This window comes from Pteropus vampyrus, unplaced genomic scaffold (assembly GCF_000151845.1).
Source record: "Pteropus vampyrus isolate Shadow unplaced genomic scaffold, Pvam_2.0 Scaffold162, whole genome shotgun sequence".
NCBI lineage: Eukaryota > Metazoa > Chordata > Mammalia > Chiroptera > Pteropodidae > Pteropus > Pteropus vampyrus.
Window position 1 is genome coordinate 2,037,154 of NW_011888943.1, and position 10,592 is coordinate 2,047,745.

The window sequence follows — 10,592 nt, forward strand, 5'->3', positions numbered from 1 at the left end:
TCTTCTAGAACAAAAAGCCATTTTTCCATGATAATAACCAAATACAAAGTAGAAACCATGGTGAATGACCTGGCCTGTAAACACGTTATATTTAGTAATACAGTCTAAAAGAATTTAAATTTGTTTCATCTTTGAAACATTCTTCTTCTGTAATACATGCTCAAACCATTAATGGTTGCAGAGCTGGTAAAAAATATATTCAGGTCAAGGAGTGCAGCCAGAAGTGAACTTGCTCCTTGGAACACGGGGGCTTATGTGGGACTTCATGTGGAAACACTCCGGGAGCTGATTCCCAAGGTGCTGAAATTCTGCATCGGGTACAACCACTCTCGGACGCCCGGTGAAGCACGAGTCCTGCTGACGGCGGTGCCTAGCACTGTCATCCAACACTTAAACCCAATAAAAATCCATAGCACCCCTGCTCCCCGTCCATTTCGCACACACCGGGATAACAGAGGGCGCTTAAGGAACACCAACATCTGCACCCCATTCCAGAGAGTCTGATTTGATTGGCCTGAGGCGGGATCCAGGCATTAGTATGTTTTTAAAGCCTTCTCCTCTGCAAGTGATTCGAACGTGCATCCTAGGATGACGTCTAGATGGTAAACCAAAGGAAGGAAGATAAAATTCAGATGATAGGTGAAATGGGAGAAAATGTTCCTGGCATTAGGACAACATTTTAGAAACATTAACCCTTTACTTTCCCCTAGTATTCTTGAGAGCAGAGGTGTCCCAGGCCTTATTTTTTAAGTAAGGCCCAAGGAGGCAAGACAACTTCAGAGGAAAATAGCAGCAAATCAGCATATACCTCTAGACGAGGGTTTAAACAACTCTCTCTGAGTATTCCATAAAAACGGCTGGAGCAAAAACAGTGGAGAAATGCCCAAGAAGTACTGAGCCCAAGAAGTACTGAGCTAGTTGAGGATCCCTGCAGCAGGAAGGAACTGGGGCATCTCCATGGTTACCTGTTAGGTGACTGACAAGGAGATGACCTGGGCAAGGGGTGTCTCAGCAGATGCCCATTCTTCGCTCCAAAATCTTGGCATTTTATAATCCAGGTTTTAGACACAGTCTCAAAAAAAAGATTCGTCTCCAAATTGCCTATGATTAAACTTTTGCTATCCAGGCGAAATGAGAAACTTGAGTAACAATTAAATTATCAGGAAAAAAAGGTTTAGCTCTGCTGTTATGGACTGACGCTGGTGCCCACTACACTTTTAACTCCACTCACAGTCCCTCCGGTTCACTCACCTCACCTGCCCAGTGTGCCGTCCCTACAAACTCGCCGTCATATCTCAGAAAACTGCCCTTACCTCCTGAAGCCACTTCGCCCACTGAAGCAGAGAGGCGGAAGCGTTTCGTCTTTCCAAGGGCAGCCTTTAGCCAACAACCGGCTGGGGCAAGGGCGCAGGAGCCCAGCATCCCTGCCGAGGCCAGGCCACTCTGAGACCCACACTCTGGCGTCCCCTGCAGGGCCAGCTGGGCTTCGCTCGCTTCCTTAGCAGCTTCCAGGAGAGCCTCGTGGACCCTCTCCTCGGGATCTGCTCTGGGGAACCTGACCTACGAGAAAGCCACAGTACTGTCCCATGCAAACCCCTGTGTCTTTGGTTACGCCTGTTTCCTCATGCCACCTCTCCCTTCCACACGCCGGCCTCTCTTCCCTGGGACAGAAGGCTCTGCACGCCCGATCTGTATCCATCACCCTGGTCCTTCCCTCACCAATCTCTGCCTCCCCTTTAGATTCCAACAGCATCGAACCACAGTCCCTGAAGACAAGGGCTACTTGACTTGTCCCCGGTCCCCTCATGCTGATTACTCTATATGGCGTGCCCCTCCCTCTCCCGACCACGTAGAAAACTCCTTTTTCAACGGTAAAACATAACCTGCTCAACAAACCCGTCTTCCATTCTCGAAACCATCAATCTCCCCCCAGAAGAAGAAATCCCTCATTTTACAAAGACTTAATCCCGTCATCCCTGCGTTGACTTCAGCTTGTACTTTGTAATTAGCCCACTCGATTGTAATTTGTTTAACTGCCTTTGCTATTGGACAGGAAATTCTTTGTTCCAAAGGCTGTACAGTCTGCAATTCTTGTAATCTTTAACGCTAACTTTGCCAGATCCCCTGTACTTTTCCATTTCTCCCCATAACATTTTTATGTAATTTGCATCAATGTCTTCTCCTCCTCGAAGTGGTCAAGAACTATATCACATTCGTCTTCTTTGTTTCCTCTAAAATGCACTTGATAAGTATGTGTCAAACGCACAAGTGAATGGATGAATAAAACAAATGAACAAAATGCAGTTCTTGCCTTCCTGATATTTCAAAGTTCTCTGAGTACAGACTTATGACTTAAATTCCCTTATGTCCCCAATAGAAAATAGTACCTTGTAGATGCCCAATAAATACCTGTTGAACTGAGTTATTAAGTGTTTTAACAGTCAATCTCAACATGAGTTAATTTCACACTACCTTATTTTACAAGAAGTGGAATGTAAGTTATTTAGTTCCACCTAGAATTTCAAAAAGCTTTGATAAAAATCTGAATATCAGAGATCATGGTTTTTGTGATTCAGGACTAAAAATTTACTCCAAAAAGTCACTCGGTCTCTCTAAATTATACATAGTCACCTCCCCATTATACTTCACAATATTAAGCTGTTTTATTATTCATGAGAACTTTGACTTACTCGCCATGGCCGATTCCTGGCTGGTTATCACCTTGCTAGCACCTAGGCTACTACCAAAAGCCTACATACAGAGAGCTCATGTTCTCAGGAAGGGCAATATATTCTACACTCACCATGCACCCGGCAGTGCACTGGGTGGTTTATGTACACAAGCTCATTCCATCCTTCAAGCCTTTGGGAAAAGATTCTGATATTAGAAGTATGATGGATAACCAGACTCAACGAGAATAGGACAGTGTTGCTCTGGTGCACTACTCCGCCTCTAGCGTCTAGAATGCTGCATTGCAGACGGGAAGGGCTCAACCCACATGCACTGAATGAATGAACTTGGGCTGAGGTTATAAAGTTAGTAATGTAGGAGCTGGGATGCAAACCGTGACATCCCTCTCCTTTTTCCATTATGCCCTGCTGTGTCTTCTTCAGTTCTGCACCTCAAGGGACGATGGTCCCTGAACCAGCGTCATCAGCATTCCCTAAGAGCTTATTAGAAATACAGAATCTCATCAGTCCCAGGCCCCCAAGACTACAGAGCCAGAATCTGCATATACCACAAAGCCCAGGTGATCCTGGAGCACATCGAAGTTTGAGAAGGACTGTTCTAGGACACGTTTCATAGTACATCTCAATTCTGTAATAACGATTCTCATCATTTACTGACACTTTCCACTCTTCCAACAGAACTGGAAATCGAGAATCAATTGCTGATGATCAAAAAGTTATATAACCAACATAACGGCCTGTTATGGGGCACTGCCACTGAGCCAGACACTGTACCAGGGACGAGAGGTACAAATAACTGAGGACAGCGCCTGGCCTCAAGGAGACCGCAGGTCATTGCAAGGGTTCTTCACTTGGCTGGACACCCCCGCCACTGGCGACCTGCCGTGTCATCGCACACCTGGTAGTTTGCACTGTGTGTGTGTGTGTGTGTGTGTGTGTGAGCAGATGCACATTTTTCATGTGCAACGTTCTATAACTTCCATCAGATTTACAGGGTAATTAAAGCTCACTTCTCTAGTATCAGAAATAAAAACCAGTAATGGATCACTAATGTTAGTGTAGAAAAAAATCACTTAACATTTTTGACTTGAGTCTAGCGTAATTATAGTATATACGTATGTGTAATATATATTATATATATAAACATTTATCTACGTGTTATAGTTCTAGTTAGCAAATAGTGTTTATTAATAACAACACAACAGCAATAATAGCTAATAATTCTCACGACACGTGGCAAGTATGATGTTAAGCCCTGTATTAACTTATTTACCTACTATGACAATTAGAAAGTAGTCACCTGACTGCTCTTTACAAATGAGCTGCCTTTGTAGGATAGGAGGTAAGCAAACTGCCCAAGGCCCAGCTAGAAAGAGGGAGTGCCCGGATCAGCCCTGTCCAGTCTGGCTCCAGGCTCTAGGCACCACCCACCCAGCCTCTGAACACAGGGAGGTGTGCTCTGTCCCCGCAGTGGGGTTAACAGAGATACTGCTGAGCAAACCAGGGAGGAAGAAGAGCAGTTGACAAGCGGTACCCACCCGGTCCCCAGAGGGCTATCACACGCCAAGCTCAGGTTCTTTAAATGTGTCACTTCCATGTGCCAGCCACTTGTGCACAAATAGAAATAGACTGTGTGTTTTTATGTGTGCATAATACAATTCTAATTACATGCATGCATGCATAAGTACACACATACGTGCGTGCATGCCTACACACACGCACACATACCACATTAGCAGTCTTAACTCAGGAATAGAAGTCATTTCAATTTCTATTATTCCTTTTGCTAAACTTTTCTACACATTCCACGGTAACCAGATCGCCTGCTCTACAGTGCTTCTCAACCACCTGCATCTAAAACCCCGGCGGGGCTCGTTAATAATTCAGATACCTGAAACCCTTCTTCACATACCAGAAAAGTATCTTTGGGGTTAGGGGCCATGTAACGATAGCTTTCAACAGGCTTTCGGAACACGCATCTTTTAAATGAGCTCCTTAGGTGACTGTGGTGCTCACCTAAGTCTGGAAACAAATGCTCTCTACTGACCCTTCTCGAACTTTAAAGTGCCTGCCAATTACCTGCAATTTTCTTAAAATGCAACTTCTGGTTCCGCAAACCTGGGCTCAGGCCCGAGATTCTGCATTGCTAAGCAGCTGGTGCTGCTGGTCCGTGAAACACGCTGCGAGTAGTAAGGCTATGTATGGATCACTTGTTCCAACGCTGATTTTCATTACACTTTGGGCCACAATTTTCCCACTCTGTAAGCCTAGAAACAACACCTCCCCACATACACACACACACACACACACCCCAGTGTGAGGACCAAGCTGACTCTGTGGGATAGGAGCAGCCGAGGTGTCTAAGGAGCGAGTAGAGATCTTCTGCTTTGGTGGGTATTTTACATGAACCAAATGGAGACAGGTTACCTGTCCCCGGCAGGGGGACTATGACAGTCTTTAATAACGATGTCCCCTTTGTAGCTTGCCAGCACGGTTACTTGCTAGGACACAAAATGATAATCTAAATATTAACAAGTTGTCATTAAAGAATGATGACCACTTTCAAAGTACAAGTAATCCCCGACATCCTATAGAGAGGTGATGGAAGACGTAATATTTTATTCATTCCAAGGCTTTGTTAACAATTCTTCTTTAAGGCAGATGGGACTCTGGCACCTTACCGAAGATAAGCTTTGCCACTGACTGGTGTAGCAATTAGTTAAACCTAAAAACTATGAGGATGTATTTGCAAGAGGAAGATTTATGTGAAGTAAAGAGGCAGTTTTTGAATGGAATCAGGCAAAATTTCTTTTGCCAACCGTACACACAGAGGTCTGAAATCACCTTACTGGGGGTGCACTGACATAAGAAGCTGCCTGCTCATCATAGGGGTGAGAGAAGCAGGATGCAGTAAAGTGATCTAGTTCCCAAAATGTGCTGCCAGCATTTTCAGTAATTACAAAGAAACGATTATAATAACAAAAGTAACAGCGATCATCATCATCACCACAACCATGCCATAGAAGTTAAAAGCGATAAAGCCCAACTCAAACTGGCTTTAGAAAAGAATAATTTATTCATTCGTATCCTTCAAACTGCATACGTGGACTGGGGGGCTCGCATGAGTAATGTGGCGTTTTGCTCTCTCTCCTCCCACCGTGGCGACTCTGCTTCCTTGTCCTGCTTCCCGAGGTGGGTACTTCTCCCAGGCAGACCACTCCAAGCGGAGGCTCATAGGAGCGCTGTGTTCACTATCAGCCCCGCAGAGTAATTCCCAAGAATCACAGCAGAATTCCTGGGAAGTGGGGCTCACTAGACCGGCCTGAATCAGATGTTCATCCCTAAACCAATCGATTTGGCCAAGAGACGAAATGTGCCGATGAGCCTGGGTCACATGACCAACTCACAGGTGAGCGGGGTTTGGGGGTCCTAAACCAATGAAATGACAGAAAGCGAAAGGAGTAACTGTTATGAGATGAGAGAATAATTTATAGAACGTTTGATCCATTTGATCCTCACAACACTAGGAGATACAAATGCAGATATATCATAGATGTTATATATGAAAAGAGATATCCTGTTTTTAAAAACAAAAAAAAAAAAATGAAACTTAGAGAGATGTATTAGCAGGATTCCTTTGATTTCAAGACATGGAATATTCATTCAGAACTAAAGGGAAAAATTGGTAAGAGAGAAATATGTATTAGCTTACACAACTGACAAACAGAAAGTTCTGTCTCCATCGCAGCTCGATCCACAAGGGCTGCCTTTCTCCTCTATCCATCTCTGTACTTGCATTATGCTTAGGCCAGCTTTCCCTTCCAGCATCCAAATTAATCCCAGTAACTCTATAAAAATGTCCTTGTGCTGATACCAGCAATAAGACTGGTGGTTTTCTTAACAAGACGTTAGCAACTTTTCCCGGAATAACTAGGATTTACGTAGTTTGTAATCTATAACCATCTTTACGCCAACCATTGTGGAGACAGGTTGTACTGACCAGCCAGCCTGAGTAGCATGATTACTTTGACACAGGAAACACAGGGATGTGATTGTCAGTTCCACCAGGTGAGCAAGGGGCAGCTATGGAAAAGAAGAAAAAAAAAAAACAAAATCCCTGATATCTACTCCAAGAGATGAATTGAGTAACTTGTCCAAAGTCAAAGGCCAGGGAGGACCTCCTCTTCCAGCTACGATAAACAGGGTCCAGCCCAACTGCCCCACCCAAAACCATCACGACAAAAATGAGACAGGTAAAATGTATGTAAACAGTTTGCCAGACTTAGGCAACAAAGCACAGTGAATGCCCGAAACACAGGAAACGAGAATGAGGTGGGCCCAGGATCGCCCAGTTTACCAGCTTGAGAGAGTTGTCCCGCCTTGGACAAGGGAGCAGAAATTGGCTGAGTCCAGCAGACTCCATGAGCAGAGAAAGCAGAAATGAGGGTCAAGGAGATGAAGGAGGCTCACAAGACAGAATTCCAGAGAGGAGAGGGGGGCGCATGGAGAGAAACCCAGAGATCTGCGGGGTCCCGTCTTCAATAATTAGCCCTCGGCAAAAAGCTGTTCTGGTCCAACCTTACAAATCTTAAAAATAAGACTTGAATGGATCAACTATTTCCAAGTCATTTAACTGAATCCCAGAACAGAGTTAAAGAATATACTACATAGAAATATAAAAACATGCAGTGCCCAACGAGATAAAGTTCATTTGACATCATTTTTTTTTTTTTGGCATATAAAAGGTTGTATATTTCAGTAAGTGTCATTTTAGAGTTGGTGAAATATGGATATGGTTCTACCATAAGTTAGTCTTCCCCTACTTTTCCCAGTTTTCAAATCACGCTGTCCCACTGAGTCTCTCAGAATACCCCCCAAAAGAACATAATGTGATGTGTCAGCCCATAGCACTCTCTCGTTGCACCAACTCTGTTTCTGACCCCGAGCCTGTGCATCTCGACATGACAGAGTGTTCCAGCTCATTCTTTGATTAATCACATCATAACTCCAGCTCTAATGCCTAAAAATAACATGCCTTAAAAGCAAAAGGAAAAATGTATTAAGAGAAAAAGAACTAGTTGGAAAAATTCACAAAGAAGATTAAATCAGAAGTAAAATGAGTGACAGGGACACCATTCATAGGACTGTGGCCCCGCTTCTGCTGATCCAGCACGTGGGCCAGCTCTCCTTTGTGGAAAAACAGAAAATCCAAGAGTGAATTCTACAGACAGCTTCTTAAGAGAAGGCCACGATGATTGGTAAGTCTCTTTTCTAATACATTCCATATAAAAGACAGGGCGGAAGCCCTTCCAAAGCACCCATGTCTATAGTCAAAACACTTGACCCTTGAGGAATGCTGACAAACACTCGTTTGTTTTGTTGTTGTTGTTGTTGTTTTAATAGATTCTTCTCTCCACCTTCTCCCTTCTCCACTTCTTTAATATCATTTCAGCGCCTGGCTGTAGGGCCAGAAACTGATAAAAGCTAAGTTTAATACTACGAGTTAAAACCCAAACATTTTCTTGGTGACAAAGTAACTTCAAATATTCTCTTTGATACAAGTGTTGGCAAAATAATAGCAATATGAATTAGATATATGAAGAGTGCAAGATGAAGTGGCTAATTAGCAAAATAATGAAGACCAGGGAGGGGGTGGGGAGGAGTGCTGGCAGCTGATGGCGCTCTGCTTCCAGAGAGAAGATTCTGGAAATAACTGAGATTGGAATACATTCCTCAGACATAAATACTTACAGTGGGCTCGATAACACATAAAGAACAAACCAATTTAAAAAAACATGCTGCCTGTCAAAGAAAATGAACAGATCAGGACTCATAGGATGAAATCACCGCTTGTGATTTATCGAAGTCTGTGCTTCCTAGAAACCCTTCAGACTAGACGCCGCTTCATTGGCATTCCACTAAGTCCACTCTATCGCAGGTGAATTTGACCCCTTTCTCCTCCAAATTTCGTGTAAACCAGCAGGAATATAAGTTTGCAGCTCCTAGAAAATGGCTTGCAAGAGAAGAATCGGGTTGTCTGTATAACATGAATCATCTCAGGCTCCACTGGCATTTAGAAATAAATATGATCAGACATATATTCTTAAAAAAGAAAAAAACAATTTTACAGCATTTTCTATGTGCTGACACTCATCTAGGTATTTTACAAATGTTTAACCCTATGAGATAGACACTATTATATTCCACATTTCACCCCTGAGGAAACTGAGCTGTGAAAGGACAGAAACTACTATCGCTGGATGGGAAGGTCGTACCCTTTTTCTCTGGGTGCCTGGATGTCCAGGTGTGACTCTTGGCCAAAATAGTGGCTTTGTGATGTGCTATTTAAAATCAGAAACTCCAGCAGCCACACCGGGACCAGTTTCTCCATGATGCCATGTGACTGGCCTAACCAGTTAAGTCAGCTTGGTTAAAAACTGCGAGCTTCAGCCTTGAACTTCCCCGAGCAGCACTGTCTGTGCCGAGCAGCAGCCAGGCTGCGGGGAGAAGGGTGCAGGCCACCTTAATTGTCAGCTCTCCCTGCCACCAGGGCCGGACGCAGTCCTGAGCCTGCTGAGGACCTGTTACCTTGTACTTCTCTCCTTTCACTGACCCTGGCCACAGTGTCAGTACCTCAGACTTGAGCCCCAGCCCCGAGGTTTTTGAGGAATTGTCTGGTTAGAGAACATTATAGACAACATCGCTGTGTTTCCTGTGTCTCTTCTGAATTCACATGTTGAAGCCCCCCCCCCCCCCAGTCTCCAGCGTGGTGGGGCCTTCGGGAGGCGAGGAGGTTTAGATGAGGTCTCGAAGGTGGAGCTCCACGGGGTGATTAGGGCCTTCGTAAGATGAGACAAGAGCCCCCCTCCTCTCTCCGCCTAGTGAGCCCCAGTCTTGAAGGTGGCTGCTGGGACCTTGATCCGCAGAACTATGAAAATAAATGTTTGTTGTTTTAGCGGCCCAGGCTAGGGTATTTTGCTATAGCAGCCAGAACTAAATAAGACAGAGGGTCCCTTTTCTACCCACTGGGGCTGCAGATGGGACCCCAAGAAGGCCTGGAGTCTGAACTCACCGCCTGCGTAGAGCCTGCGTGAGCATGAAACCAGCACGAGAAGAGCCGAGAAGGGAAGAGGGGCCAGGGACCTGGATCCTGTCGCCTGGACGACAGCCAGCGCATTTTCCTTGCTCAGTCCTCTTTGAGGTGGGCTTTCCTCACTTACCCTGAAACCCTCTGACTCCACAGCCTGGCTCCCTCCTGTGGGCTCCCGCCCCCTCACCCAGTCTCTGCCCCAAGCGGGCACCCCCACCCCTCTGGTCTGCTGAGAGCGTTGGTTCTCCACCGGAACACCTGTCTGTCTCTGGCTGATGGAGTATTTTGCTTTTTTTAATTTCCTTTTTCTTTTTAACGCTCAGTAGTCGTTCGTACGTAACCTCTCCATTATCCTGGACAAATATCAACCAGATAAAAGTTTCCCAACACCGTCAATTAAACTTCACAGACTTCTTAGAGAACTTTCAGCAGCCACTCTGGCCACACGCTTTACGGTCCTTCAGAGGCCGGGAGCGCGGGAGGGAGGAGGGCGGAGGGGCCGGGGCGGCCGCCCGGGGCGCGCGGGAGACCGGGCTGCGGGGCGGGCAGACGCGCACACACACGCGCACACACACGCGCACACACACACACGCACACACACGTGAAAGCGGCCGGGCGGGCTGCGAGGACACACGCGGACACACGCTGCCGTGGCGCTGACGCGGGCTGGGAAAGCCCTGCGGAAGCTGGAAAGGGGGAGAGATGTCGCCGTGCCGGAGAGCTCATCTCCGCGTGAAAGGCGCGTTCCTGCACCCCGGTGGCCCCCACGAGGTGGCTACTCTGAACTCGCCTTTTCAGTCGCTCCACCGGGG